The sequence below is a fragment of the Neovison vison genome, chromosome 5 (assembly GCF_020171115.1).
Source record: "Neovison vison isolate M4711 chromosome 5, ASM_NN_V1, whole genome shotgun sequence".
NCBI classification, from domain to species: Eukaryota; Metazoa; Chordata; class Mammalia; order Carnivora; family Mustelidae; genus Neogale; species Neogale vison.
In genome coordinates, this window is record NC_058095.1 from 96,010,086 (window position 1) to 96,025,881 (window position 15,796).

Below are 15,796 nucleotides of genomic sequence, written 5' to 3' on the forward strand. Positions count from 1 at the left end.
TTTTTTTTTTTTTTTTTTTTATTCATCAGAGAGAGAGAGTGAGAGTGAGCACAGGCAGACAGAGTGGCAGGCAGAGTCAGAGGGAGAAGCAGGCTCCCTGCTGAGCAAGGAGCCCGATGTGGGACTCGATCCCAGGACGCTGGGATCATGACCTGAGCCAAAGGAAGCCGCTTAACCAACTGAGCCACCCAGGCGTCCCTGCACCAGTAATTTTTTAAACCAAATCTAGGTATTCATCCCTACACTCTTCCTTCTGAAAACTGATAGACATCTTCCAACTTTATTTGAATTTTTGTAGGCTTTCAGAAGCTATACAAGTAGCAAGTAGTATGTAATTTTAAGGAAATATTCTTTTTTTTTCTTATGAACATAGATGCAGAAATCTTTTTTTTAATTATTAATTTATTTATTTTCAGCATAACAGTATTCATTATTTCTTCACCACACCCAGTGCTCCATGCAATCTGTGCCCTCTATAATACCCCAACCTCCCACCCCCCCTCGCCACTTCAAACCCCTCAGATTGTTTTTCAGAGTCCATAGTCTCTCATGATTCACCTCCCCTTCCAATTTACCCCAATTCCCTTCTCCTCTCTAACACCCCTTGTCCTCCATTATATTTGTTATGCTCCACAAATAAGTGAAACCATATGATAATTGACTCTCTCTGCTTGACTTATTTCACTCAGCATAATCTCTTCCAGTCCCATCCATGTTGCTACAAAAGTTGGGTATTCATCCTTTCTGATGGAGGCATAAAACCCCATTGTGTATATGGACCACATCTTCCTTATCCATTCGTCCATTGAAGGGCATCTTGGTTCTTTCCATAGTTTGGCGACCGTGGCCATTGCTGCTATAAACATTGGGGTACAGATGGCCCTTCTTTTCATGACATCTGTATCTTTGGGGTAAGTAGGCTGCTAAAATACTGCATTTTACCCTGCCCGCAGAGCGGTACATAGGTAATCCTATGAACTAGTGAACAGACAGTACGGTCTGCTGTATTTGTAAAATTGAGTGCAAACACTGGATCATTTGTTGACGCAAAGTATGTTTCCTAATTTTTTTTCTTATATTCATTTTTCTATTTCAATTGTTCATTAAATCCATCTGACGGAAATTTCATTTCTCCTCCTTTTCCCCTGCTTTTCCTTATTCCAGGTATACCCTGACTGTTCTTTATAGGAGGCAGCCAGACAATTAATCTGGCCAGGTAGCCTTATTCTCTTTGGTTCATTAAATTGTAAAATCCGGGGCACCTGGGTGGCTCATTGGGTTAAAACCTCTGTCTTCAGCTCAGATCATGATCCCAGGGTCCTGGGATTGAGGCTCTCTGCTTAGCAGGGAGCCTGCTTCCCTCTCTCTCTCTCTTTGCCTGCTTTTCTGCCTACCTTTTTTTTTTTTTTTTAAAACTTGTGATCTCTGCCTGTCAAATAAATAAATAAATCTTTAAAAAATAAATAAATAAATAAAGAAGAAATTCCTTGAGCTCAGGGACTCTGTCCAATTCTTTTAGATTTCCCCAGACTTAAATTTCTGATATAAGGGAGAGTTCAATATATGAGCGTTGCATTCAGTGGAATTAATGTATACGAGTTGTATGCCCTTGGTGGACATCCTGTTTACACCTCCACGAGCCCCATTGTGTGTTTGGGGGAGCCAATACTTCCAGAGAAGACTGAGGTTCACAGGGAGGCACAGCCACTGTGGCAGGCAACAGAGCCCCTGGGCTCCACAGTCCCACTTGCCTACCCCTTCCTGTCACTACATAAAGCCTTGCCCTTCTTTGTCAGGCTGCTTCCCTGTACATGGGGTTGTTGTCATTGCCCCCAGTGGATCGTGTATCACGTAGAATCTAGGAATGTGAATTACGTGGAACAGCCCTGGAATTCTCTCCCTTCTTCCTCTTTTATTGTATAACTAAAAAATAAAAAGTGACATTCTTATGATTGCTTTTGGCCCTCACTCATTTTGAAACTTAACCAGAGCAGTTAGGAGTCATGTTTGAGCCATTTGTGAAGCAAGAAAATCCACCCTGTGAGGTTAGAGTAAGTGTTCAGGCCTTATCCTTCCACAGTAGTCTTTTACCTAAATAATTCAGTTTGTCTTTAACTCTTATTCGTTGTTCTTTGTCTAACTTCCTTTCATCTGCTTGTGTCAACTAGTTAGGTATTTGTGTTTTTTAAGTCTATAAAAATAAAAAACTCCTCCAGCCCCAAATGGCTTTCAGAAGTTGCAGGGATTCAGAAGACATTGTTGTCCTGGTATCTACCTGCTGCCTGCCCATAGCTCTAGGAACCTCACTTTCTATAGACGCACAAATGCCTGGGGCAAGGCATTGGTGTCCCCAGTGAGTCAGAAGGATGAGGCTTCAGTTCCACAACCTAGCAAACATTTCCTGAGCACTTACTGTATACCAGGCACTGTGCTGGGCCCTGGGGTACAGAGATGAGAAAGAAATGAGTTCTGCTGCAGCAAGGGGGACTATACACAGATAAGTATAAAATGGTATAGGAGGGGCGCCTGGGTGGCTCAGTGGCTTAAGCCTCTGCCTTCGGCTCAGGTCATGATCTCAGGTCCTGGGATCAAGTCCCACACTGGGCTCTCTGCTTGGCGGGGAGCCTGCTTCCCCTCTCTCTCTGCCTACTTGTGATCTCTCTCTCTCTCTCTCTCTCTCTCTGTCAAATAAATAAATTAAAATCTTAAAAAAAAAAAGGGTATAGGAAAGGCAGTGGTCAATAGTTGTACAGAGGGAAGTAGAAGCACCGAGGGATGGCTAACTCAGCTGGCAAAAGCTAGGAGGTGTTTTCTAATAAAGCCTGGGAACTGGGGGCAGAAAATGGGGGAGGTACAGGGCAGGGAGCTAGGGAACTGGGAATTAAGCGGTGAGGGGGAGGTAAGAGAAGGACTCCAGGAGGAGGTGGCATCATGAATTCAGGCATTTAACTGAGAAATGGCTATGGGTGGGGAGTGTGTTTAGGACACTAAACACATGTAGTTAAGTATTGCTGAAGACACGGTGCAAAGGTGATTGCAGAAGAGTTAAAGAAGCACACTGGTGCAGGTCAGGGAGGACATCCTTTTTCTTATCAATGTATTGAAATGGATCTACCATTGCCTTTCTGCCTGCAGTTGTTGAGAGGCACTAAAACAATGTAAGCAGAAGAATGACCTCACCATTTGCCTTTTGGATGGAGCCATTGGTGCCAACATTTAGGATACATTTGAGCAGCAGAGCACCAAAGTCCGAGAGAAAGCTATTGCAGAATCTAAGCAAGAGTTAGTGGAGGCATCAGGGCAAGGGTGACAGGAATAGAAGATGCAATGAATTCAAGGAGGTCAAAATTGGCAGCACCCGGTAAGCAGCCCATGCAGTGGTGGTGAGAGGAGGGAATTTAGAATGAGTCCCAAGTTAGAAACGTAAGCGGTCAGGAAAATGCAGGAGGAGTAGCAATTTAGAGATCATGCTGATTTCAGTTCCAGACGTGTCGCATTTTGAGTGATCCTGAATATCCAGCTGGAACCCAGCAGGTGGTCAGGCGCGTGAGCCCAGATCTGAGGAGCTCACAGAGTTTGGAGAATTTTAAGGATCTGAAGAACTCACAGACAATATTTGCAAACACAGAGGTGATCACATTTTCTCCCTCGGTTAATAATGCCTGTCTAAAAATCCCAGTTAAATCCCAGTTAGACGTAGAAAGATGTAGCTACCTGCACGCACAAACGTCTATGCGTGCTTACACGCTCTTCCCCTCCCTCGCTACAGATTAGAAAAATAATGACTATTTGTGAAGCATTGCATCAGAAGAGGCATTTTCAAGAAATGTAGACAAAACAACATAAACCAAAAACCACACACCTACTCCAAAAAAAGAGCAGTGCATGTAGAAAATTACAGCTTTGAATCAATGTCAAGGAAGAGTGTTTGACAGCTCCAGGATATGGGAAGATTCAAATGACTAACTTGTTTGGTTTGAGGGAAAAGAATGTTCACAAGAAGTCACAAGAGGACTTGTTCTAGCCTCAGGATCAAATAAAGTCATCATTAATACATCCCCGCCCCAATCACCCTAACAATATGTGCTTAGCTTCTTACCGCGGCTTTCTTTTCCCCCAGTAAGTATGAAACTACAAAATACTGCTTATTTTGAGATCTGGCATTCACTACCTTCATTTTGATGTTTCAAAGTGGAGGTTACATTGTAGGTAAAAAACTTTATGTTCCTATCTGTGTAGTATGATATGTATTACTTTTCAGAATGACAATTGGAACAATACTGGGAACTCTTGTATTAAGTGATTTAAAGAATTGTATTTCTTATGGCTCCCCTTCTGGAATGGCAGAAGAATAAACACTTTTAACTGTTGGTGAATATTATATTTTCAACCCTGAATGAATCACATTGAAAATTCCATGCTAGTTTTCCTGAACGCTAAAGAATTTCCAGAATTCTCAAATGTTTCATTGATCTCCCAATGTAGAAAAAGGGGAATTAGAAAATCACAGTTACATGCCTGGCCTTTCAGATCAATAGTAAGTAAAAATAAAGGCCTGAAAAAAATAAAGACGTATAAAATCTCAATAGTGGCCCATCTCTGAGAATTTCAGAAGATTTATTGTGGGAAAACGAGAACCTGCAAAATAGCTTTTGTTCAATTCTTAGTGAAACTTCTACACCTGTGTAAAGACCGGACTAAAACTACAAGCAATCCTAGATGGAAAAAAACTGACCTCCCTAATAGATAGCATTTCATGAAGGTGGTGTGATAGCTGATCCTTTGTGGAAAAACTTGTTCTACAACAAGAAAAATACAGGTTTGTGTATAACAGAGTAATTACCTATTTAGTGAAAACATTGTTGACTCTCAGTTATTTTCTGTCTACATTGAGGACTATCTGTAGAAAAATATAAATTATATTTGGACGTTGCTTGCCCCTCTTCCATGGCTGGTGTGTGCTGGAAGAGAAAAAAGTCCTTTCTTTCATTGTGTGTATAAATTATTACGATTATATATTTGGCTTGTATTGGATTCCTGAGCCTAATACAGATTATTTGAAATTACTTTTCTCTGATCCACCTTCTTTAGCACAGAAAAAAGGAGTTGATTTTGCATAGGTCACAGAAGACTGAGGCCCGACCTTCCTTTGTAATAAAAAAAGAGAAAATTTTAAAAACAAATTTAAAAAGAATCTGAAATAGGATTTTTTTTTCAGATTAAGCTACAGTGAAAATATCTGAGGTCCTTTAAATGGTAGTTGTTAATCAAATTAATAAAACCAGGAAGAACTATGAATATGGTACAGTAAACCAAAAATAGATCTGCTTCAAGCATTGTCTTAAGATACTGTCTCTTAGCTTTTTATCATAAACTAATAACAACTGTATAGTTGTATTTTATGAGGGGGTAGAAAGGTGTTGGTTTGACTTCTGTGAGTTTGGTTTCTGGTACTTGGACCTTTCTTAGCTTCTAGAATATGTTATAAAATAAATCACTTTTTAAAATCTAGAATTGATAATTATTTTTATCTGTTTATTTATAGAAGAATAGTAGGTCTTTCTGAGATGATAGGGGAACTTGGGAGAATTGAAGTGGAAAATTAAGGCCAACCTTACTGGTGAAGATAGTTTCAAGCTTGGATAAAGTTTCCTTGAAGCTGGCTAGGACTCAACAGTGAGTAAACAAACATGGCACATTCTAAAATTTTGTATAAAAGAGGGGTTTGGAATACTGAGTTGGAATTTAATTCCTAGGCAGAGGAAAGAAAATGGTGCTTTATTCCAACCTGAGAGTGACAGTACTTAGTAGGACACCTTTTGAATTCCTCATTTGATCCAGTTGTTTTTTTCCTGGTCATGGAAAATGGTCGCCAAATGAGGACAGGGTAAAGGAGACGCTTTGTGGGTAAAGGTAAGGAACAGAGAGAGAAGCCAAGAATAAAATGGAAGTAGCTTGGAGGTAGTTGAGAAACAAAGAATCAAAGGGAAAATTTTTATATATATATTTTTTTTGGGGGGGGGATTTATATTTTATAGATTTGGGTAATAAAGGAAGAATAGGCTTGCTTTATTTAGTCATTTGGTGCACTTTCTTGGCCCCTCTTAGTATGCTTTCTCCTCTAAAAAATGAAAATGGTGGTAGTCCCACACTCGTGAGGGTACATGAAATAGTGCCGGAGAAATATTTAGCATAGGACATGACCGGGGAATGTGGAATAAATTACTATGATAAGCACTGGATTAAAAGAAAGTGGCTTTTGTTAATTTTTATATTATTAAGTAATAATAACAGGATGTCTTAGCTAGTATGACAACATGAAACAAATTGGTATTTTGAGATTTGTTTCATGGACTAGCATGTGGTCCAGTTTTTTAGATGCTCCATATGAATTTGAGAAGATATTGGGGTACAGAGCTCTCTTCCTGTTAGGTTAGGCTTCTTACTTGTGATATTTAAATCTATATCCTTACAAACTTTTGGCTTAATATCAGTTTCTGGCAAATGTTTTTGTTGTTGTTCTTGCATACATAACAAGCAAGATATTAAGATATTAAAAGACTGCTAATTATATAAAGCTAAACTGGCATTTAAATGGCCATGAGTTATATGGTTTTTCCCTTGACTACACCTGAATTTGCACACAGTTGAGCCAGCTCAGTGTGTGAAATGGCTAGGAGGCCTCCAATGCCTTTCATTAAATGCGTGGTGTCACCTCAACCATCAGGGCACCCTCAGATCCAGCTTCAATGCCATTGAAGTCTTCTTGCTGCCGCTTAGATCTGGAAGGTTCAGATAAGGTAGACTGAAGAACAGCAGCAGCATTGGAAACTAAGGAAGAAGCTTCAGACTGGCTCATTTTGTCCAGTCCTATGGGGTCTAGGAAGGCTGCGCCCAGCCGGCTAGCATAATTGATGTTTATTCTAAACGTGAAGTTCTTTGACATAAGATTTCACAGGTTTTCTTGGTAGCTTGTGAGGAAAATTCCTCTTAAGAAATGCCTTCTCTTTTCTTTTACTTACTTACTGGCTCCTTTATTCTGCAACATTTATTGTGACCTTTTCTGGATGACTCACTGTACTAGCGAATGTGTTACCTGGGGGGTGTCAACGTGGGGATTCTTTCAGGCATTCTAGAAGTTTTACAGTGTGTAAAATTCAAAGCTAAAGACATAATTCAGGAGGAGAAAATTCTTAAGTGAAAAAGACTCACATAACGCTTGGGTGCCCATATATCTTCCACTCACTCTTGATGCTGATGATGGAATCAGAACAATTGGTTTGGGTTTTAACTTCATTACCTAAAGTCGAGAACATTTCTGAATCCTTGTCCAATGTGTGGTGGAAGGCATAACATTGCCTTTTACAAAGTAAGTTTTATTGAATTTTAATTAACATATAAATGGCTCATTTTTAAGGATACACTTTGATTTGTTTTGATGTATACATACACCTGTGAATCCACCCCCCCCCCCATATTTTATTGTGCCCCTTGGTCATCCCTCCCACCTCATGCCTCCACATCTATCACCAGGTAACCAACAATCTGTTTGTATCACTGGAGACTAGCTTTCATTTTTTAGAATTTCACATAAACGGAACCATACAGTATGTGTGATTTTGGGTCTGGCTTCTTTCACTCCGCATGACTGTGTTGAGATTCATCATGTTGCAACATGAATCCGTGATCTTCTTATTGACAAATAGCATTTTATTGTATAGATATACCATGATTTATCTGTTCACTTGTTGATGGACTTCTGTTTCTAGTACTTAGCTACTATCAGTAAAACTACTGTGTTTTGAATATCAGGGTACAAAGTCCTTGTATGAACACATGCCTTTATCGCTTCTCGGCCTTTTGGCTAAGATCAAGTGTAGTATTTCTTTTGGGTAAGCACCTAGGAGTGGAATGGCTAGATTATAGGATAGGAAAATGTTTAGATTTTTAGAAGCTGTCAGATTTTTTTCTAAAATGATTCTATCATTTTATATTCCACCAAAACAGTGTATTCAAATTTCAGTTTCTCCAAATTCTCCCAAATGCTGGATATGGATAATCTTTTTAATTTTTAGACTTTCTAATAGGTTGGCAGTGGAATGTCACTGCATTCTTTAATTCACATTTCTTAAATAATGTTGATGCAGAACTCACTTTCATGTACTTATTTGCCATCTGTATTTGGGGAAGTATTTGCTGGTATATTTTGCCCATTTTTAAATGAATTGTTTATTCTCTTTTTAAAGAATTTTTTCTTTTTAAAAAGTATTGTCCTTTAAAAGTATTAAAAAGTAATTAAAAAATTTAAAAGTAATACTTTTTAAAAGTATTGTCTATTTAAATTTTATTTGCCACTTTTTCATTGCTAACCTAGAAATACAATTGCTTTTTATACATTTATCTTACATCCTGCAACCTAATGAATTTACTTATTAGTTCTAGTAACTTCTTTGTAGATTCTGTCTGATTTTTTACATAGATGCTCATTTATCTGCAAATATATTTTTACATCTTTCTTCTCAATTTAGACGTATTTTATTTCTTTTCCTTACCCAATTTCACTAGATAGGACCTCCAGTATAATGTTAAATCAAGAGGGGACAATCCGTCTTTCCTCATTGACTATGAGTTATCTATAAATTTTTCATACATGTCCTCTATTAGGTTGACAAAGTCTCCCTCTGTCTTATTTTGCTGAGTGTCTTCATCAGGAATACCACCCTCTAATCAGATGAATTTTATGAAAGTGCATTATAGTGATAACTGTACCATTTAATTTGTGGGAATTAGTAATGACACTCATGTGAATACATGTAATTCTTCAACTTGTTGTTATCTATTATCCATTTTGTATATGATATTTCTCACCTAAGGATATGAATCTTAGTTAATTCACACAAGGCAATGGTGAAATAAGCAAAAATTTCTTTCCTTTTTTTTTAGATCAGAAAATCAGACATCAGGCTGTACATTAAATAGCTTAGACCTGATGAACAATGATTTGTCTGAAACCAAAACTTACAAATTTAGATTTCTAAGTCAGAGGTCTTATTTGAATAAAAAATTAAAGAAATTTCTGAATATTACCCTTTCTGCTTTCCCTCCAATCTGAAACAGAACCCCAAACATGTGGGAGAAAGCAAAGGCTGGGTAGATCTAAGAATCAAAACCAGCAAAAGGAAATCTCATGGAGGCAACATAAAAGACCCCTGATGCACTTCAGGGAGTCAGTAGACCAAGTCCAGGACTGGTGAGACCTCCTTCACGGCAAGGCATGTGTTGAAATTCGGGGTTTGGGTTGGTCAGACCATCAGATAGTAAGGAAATAGGGCTGCTATAAAATCCCAAGTTATCTTATATTGCTTTACAGGATGCACGGAGTTTGTATTGAGGTTAGAATCAGTCTTACGATTCACCAGCGGGTCAGCCCATTAGAGGTTTTCTGTCCAATTCTTAAGAGCATTTTTAACAGAAAATAGGCTAACCAAAGTAATTTACCAAAATGTGAAGGGTCAAGAGGCTTTACCAGAGGCAGAATGCTAGAGGAACTATGACTTGAAGTGACCAAGCCGGTTGGGACTCTGAAGTAATAGATCAGGAAAGAGATAATGAATCCTACCATTGGGTAGTGACAGCAAAGGTACAAAAGAGGACACAGATGAAAAGGTGTTTAAGAGATAACATGACATCATTTAGGCAGAGTAATTCCAGGGTTTATAGCTTGAGTCCCTGGGTAAATTGTGATGCCTTTTTAGTGAGATCAGAAACCCAGGAGCTGCAGAATTGGAAGGGCCAATTTTGTACCTTCTGAATTCCCACCAAGAAATGTTTGGTATGCAGTTGAATATACAAATCTAGAACACTATGGAGGAGTTTGGGATGGGTGTGCACTGAGACATCATGGTCCAGAGAGGAAAGTTGCGATCGGAGGTGAGAACGATCTGCGCCACCAGTGCTCCTGCCATCTCACTTACAACAGTCATTTCCCAACTACCACCCACACTTCTGAGATCATGCTGCCTGGACCTGGGACAAAAATATCCAAAAGCTTGATTCTTTTATGAATGCAAATTTCAGTTCAGTCCCTTAAACAGAAGAATAAAAATAAGGACCATCAGTCCTTCCTCTCACAGACCATGTGGATGTGTCAGGAAGTAGCATAGAAAGGGACATTTGTTTATGTTGTGCCTTCCCACCAAAGAGCTCCTCGACAAGCCCAGGAAGATGTGCCCTTAAGCCCTACCTTAATCTGGGAAAAGGCCAGGCAGTTACACTGGCATTTTGCTGAGACTTGCAAAATTGAACAAGGAGGAATGCAAGTGTAAATGAAGCTGGATTTCAAGCCAGTATGAACTGGTTCTAGGGCTTATTTAAAAAGGTTCAGGCTGCATGACATTCAAAACTTGTGTAAGAGTCTGCTTCAGCAAGTCCCTGCATCACAAATTCAAGAATACATAAAGATGATTCCGGGGAAGGGTTACTTACCAGAGCCAGGGTTTTTTCCAAGGTCTTTTTATATTTTGTTCAGGACTACTAAATTGTTTGCAAAAGTTAGCCCCAGTTTTTCAATACAGATTTTTTAAAAGTAGGTGTCTTCCCTGGGTCTAATTAGTCATGGTGTTTGAAACCATATAATAAATACTATCTTTTGGGTTTTCCTTCAGCCTCCTATTGCCTAGGAATCCCCGATCTTGTTTTTCTAATGTCTGTGTTTTTGTATGATGTAATGCGCTGGTGTGGGTAAGGGATTGCTGTACTTGTCATTTTGTGGACAGTGGGTGTTACGTCACATCTTAGTGCCTTTATACAGCTTCCCCTCCTCTGCTTTGTGAGCTCACCCCTCCTCTGGAAAACCCATCCTTTCCCATCCCCCTCACCAAAGGGAACAGTTGACTAAGTAGCTTTTCTGTGTCACCTCTGCACAGAGCACTCACTCTGTTGAAATAACTAGTTTGTTAGAGTTTTGCTTCCTTCCTAGATTGAGAGGTTCTTGAGAGCAGACATTGGACTTAGCACAGTGCCAGACACATAAGAGATGCTGGATAAATGGGCTCACCAAAGAGAAGGATCGAGAGAAGAAGGGAGGAAAATAGACCTTTAAGGAGTCCCTGGAGAATCTGAGCAGAAAAGACCTGAGACACAGGAGGAAAAATAAGAGACAATGCAATGGAACCCAGGGGAGCAATTGGAGGGGAGGGGCAAGGGAGAGGAAGAGAGAGACTGTCAAGTAGGCTCCATGCCTAGTGCAGAGTCCAAAGCTGGGCTAGATCCCACAACCCTGAGATCATGACCTGAGCCAGAATCAGTAGTCAGATACCCAGGGAGGCCTGGGTAGCTCAGTCTATTAACAGTCTGCCTTTGGTTCAGGCTGTGATCCCAGGGTCTTGGGCTAGAATCCTGCATCAGGCTCCCAGCTCTGCGGGGAGCCTGCTTCTCCCTCTGCTACTGCCTGCCCCAACTCCTTTCCCCACCCCCCCTCATGAATAAATAAAATCAATCTTTAAAAATAAAAATAAATAAAAATTAAAAAAAAAAAAAAAGAAAGAAAAAGAGTCAGACACCTGACTGACTGAACCACCCAAGTGCTCTGCAAGAGAGCAAAGAATATTAAGAGGGCAAGGCTGGTCATTAGTTTTCATTGTTAGGGAGAACCAATGACCTAAATACTGGAAATCTTCACTGTATTTTTTAAGAACTGAGAAAAGATTTCCTCAGGCAAAATCACAACTTAGATAACCCTGCAGGTGTTACCAACATCAAGTAAAGATGTGTTGGCCGAAGCGACCTTTTGGAGAGATACATCAGTGGAGTTGCTTGACTTGGGGATATCCATCAGATCTGAGGGCTGCACGACTCTTTTTTCCTGGTGTCAAACCCAATGGATGATGGGTCCTCTCCGTTTAAAAATAGAATAGAGGTTCAAAATAAGAAATAGTTATAGACTATTTAGTACAACCAGGTCAGATTGAGATTTGAAAGCTAATTTGGTAAATCCTAACCGCCTAAAATCTTCCTGATGGATCGTTTCTTGGAAGGCAATAATGAGAAGGGTGGTTGGTTGTAAGACTGCGCCGTTCTAACCTGCAGCTTCCTCACACAGAAACGCAAAATAATCAGTAATGCTACTTAAAACCTACCAGAATTCATAAGAAAATCATGGGTACAAAGTGAGGGAACACCCCTCAAAAGAATATTTGAGCATTTTTTAAGACAAGAAAGATAATATCTTACCAGAATAGATAAAAGATTCCTGACATGGTAACATCATTTAATATAAAAGACACAACTTCTGGAAGGATAAGAAACTAGAATAATTTAAAAGAGATTAACATATTGAATTTTCCCAGAGAAGGAGACCTTCAAAACAATAGTTATTATAAAGCATAGGAATATAGAATATCCATCATACAAGTTACTTAATTACGCTGTAAGTTTTGAGATTCCTCTGAGCCCAGAGCCCAGTACCATCTTTCTTTTGGCTGCCTTAAAAAAAGAAAAGAAGGATGGGGCTCCTGGGTGGCTCAGTGGGTTAAAGCCTCTGCCTTCGGCTCAGGTCATGATCCCAGGGTCCTGGGATCGAGCCCCATATCGGGCTCTCTGCTCAGCCAGGAGCCTGCTTCTTCCTCTCTCTCTCTCTGCCTACTTGTGGTCTCTCTGTCAAATAAATAAATAAAATCTTAAAAAAAAAAAAAAAAGAGGGAGAGAAGAGAAGAAGAGAGGGGAGGGGAAAAGAATTCCATTTTTGGCTTTTACTATAAAGCGGGAGGAGGTGTGGATTTAACATTATAATCTCTGAATGTAGATGTAGCAAACCAAGCTACATTTTCTGTGGTTGATTATCATTCGTGTTGGCAGCCAATTTAAATATTTTGAAAGGAAAGTTTACTTTTTTCATGTTCACAGATTTAATACTACTTTTAAATAAATATTGTCCTTTGTTTTCACTGCCCTAAAATTTTAATAATAGCAGATGCAAGCTGTTCCCACTTTTCTCTTTAAGGAAATATTCTGAAGGAGCTAGAATCATATCTGTTTATATTCCCTGTGAAGAGAGAATGAGTAGGGCAGGAAAGGGATTCATTAGAACACATCAGGAACCCACCAGCCCCATCATTTAAGGATTAAGGCTACCTCTATAGTACGGTGGATTTTTTTTTCCTCCCATTTATAACTTAAATCTCAGGAAAATACAATCCTTTAATTAAGTGCATTTTAGTATGAAGATCTGAACATGGGTACTTTATTATTAAAGCAAATCTCTGAATTCTTCTGTTTTTTCTCACTTTCATCTCATAAACTTTCAGACCTATCGACACCTCAGTGACCGGGAGCAAACCTCGGTAGGGCAGCTGGACCAGTCCTTAATCATATAGTCAATGCAAAAGGAATCTGCTTTAAAACCAAGAATTATTTTAGGAAGATGATGAAAGACCTTTAGAATCCTTTCAGATTTCAGATACACTTAATAAAGCAGTACAGTGTTGGAAATGAAAAGCATGGACCTGAACAGGAGCTTTGTAGCCGGAGAAAATCTATGCTCAAGTCTTCCTTTCCTCAATTCCTAGACATTTGATTCAGTGCCTCAGTTCGCTCATCTATGGAACGGGGTGATTAGGAAGAAGCAATGAGATAGTGCATGTGGAAGGCTTAAGCAAGGAACCTAGCTGGTATTAAGCATGCAATAAACAACAGCTATTATTAGAATGCATTTCAGATGCAGAGGAATTTAACTCTATGCTTCCAGCCAGCCCCTTAAAGACAAAGGCAAAATTATACGTGCATACCATGCAGGTGTACCTGTTACACACTGTGTGACAATAATACTCTTTCTTGGACCCGTCCATTTCACCTCACACGCAGTCTTCCTTGGGCTTAGGACGCTACCATGAATTAGGACAGAAATAGTCACTGAATAGCTCAAACTTCTACTTGTCTGCTGCTGGATTTCTCTTCTCCCTGGCAGCATCCAATATTTATGCCCCAGGTCGCCACCCTGCTGTGTATTTGAAACCTCAGTGTTGGTCTTGAGATTTTAGAAATTTGTTTTCTGTTATTAAATCGTGATCTCAGAGTTTAAGAAATAGTTTTTACTTCTTTGCTAGAAAAAAATGTATTTTTGATAAGCAGAGGGAGAGTCAAGCAGTCTCATGGGCTTTTAAAAATAGTTTGGTACAAACCACTCATTGTTTTGGAGTTCATGATACATTTCTACCTGACAAAATAGTTCTAAGTCCTGTGAGGGAAGTGGTGTAGGAGTTTCTCAGAATTAGTAAAATAACCTGATAATCTAATATATAAATACAATTGCTGGGTTATAATTATATGTATATTTGCTGGATTATAATGGCATCCCTGATCTGGACATAATTGGTAAAAAAAAAATGCTTTTCTCTTCAGAAAATTTGTTGTGGTTTGAAGACCTGTTGTCAGAAGGGCATAAGGAGAATAGAGAGGGAAATTTCTCTTAGCGTGGAGGTGTATGCTTAGCCAGGTAAAGACATCCAAATTCCGAATTTTAACAAATAGTAAAACCTATTTGACATCCAGGAAACCAAAGGAAATAGTGATTTCTAGACAACCCTGAAATCCTTCATAATATTATCTATCTAGTGATTCCTAGCACTAGGAAGAGAAAAGGCAGATCTTATCTTCTTTATCTTCTGACCCTCCCATTGCAGCCAGACAGAACAGAAGAGAGGTGTGAGTGTGTGTGAGTGTGAATGTGTGTGAGTGTGAGTGTGTGTGGAGGGAGTGGGGGGAGAGTGAGGGACAACAGCAGAGAGGGAGGACACAGAGGACACAGCCCTGGGGCATAGCTGGAGAGGATATATCAGAGAGTTATGATTTCTGCACAGTCAGTTAAAGAAAAGAGAGCAGAACATTTCCACATAAAGAGAGCAAGGGGGAAGGGAACAAAGGATGCAGAAATGCAAAATGCAGAAGAGATAGAGAGCAAACATGTAAGAGAGGTCAAATGCTGGTTTTGCTTGGACCACCAAGCCAGCTGACGGCGATAGCTGAAAACAAGGCAGAGAGACCTGCAAGGATAACATTTCCTTTTTATTTGTTGAGTGGAGGCCATCCTCACTTCTCCCGTCGCAGTGTGTTTGCTAGACCTCTGACTTTGCAGCCACACTGCAGACCTTCGGGAGCAGTCATCTGCCAGGTAGAGCACAGGATGGAAGGGCGGGTCGGGGAGCAGCGCTGGGTTCCCGGCACTGCTGCTCTGCTCCATACACACCCACAGCGGGTTCCTTCCTGACCATCACCGACCATCTCTCATCTCCTTCTTGCAGCCAACTTCCACTTGGCTGCCTGCCAGATAAGGAATTTCATAAAGACGGATGTTTGTTCTGTCTATGGGACTCGAAACAAAAGGGTGCGAGGGAATGTAAAAATGTTTCCCCGAAACTTTTTTAAAAAGTGTGTAGTAAGAGTTTGAGACGTAATGAGGAAAAAAAAATAAGACTCACAGTTTGTGTGGGTGCTTCTTCTTAGGTGGTAAGTCGTGTTTACTTTCTGGCCTCGCTGTGGCAGAAATGCCACACGAACCTTCACACTTTGTAGGACCATCTGCGGGAGCACGCGCCCGGGTGCTCGTGTCCTATCAAATTCCCCGCTCTTCCGCACCTAATGATTTTTTTGGGATCTCTCCTCCCCTGTGCTATTAACTGTTGAAAGGAGGGGCTACTTAGTAATTCTACACCTGTTCAAGTCCACGCCTATCAACTTGCTAAGCTTCCCAAACAAGTGCGGGGTAAAGCAGGAGAACATCGGAATCTGGAGCTGTGGCGGC

General features: G+C 40.0%; 1 pseudogene; it reads left to right on the forward strand.

Moving 5' to 3' along the window:
• The first annotated feature begins 7,844 nt into the window (after positions 1 to 7,844).
• LOC122907936 lies at positions 7,845 to 8,017 on the forward strand (annotated as a pseudogene).
• Positions 8,018 to 15,796: the final 7,779 nt, after the last annotated feature.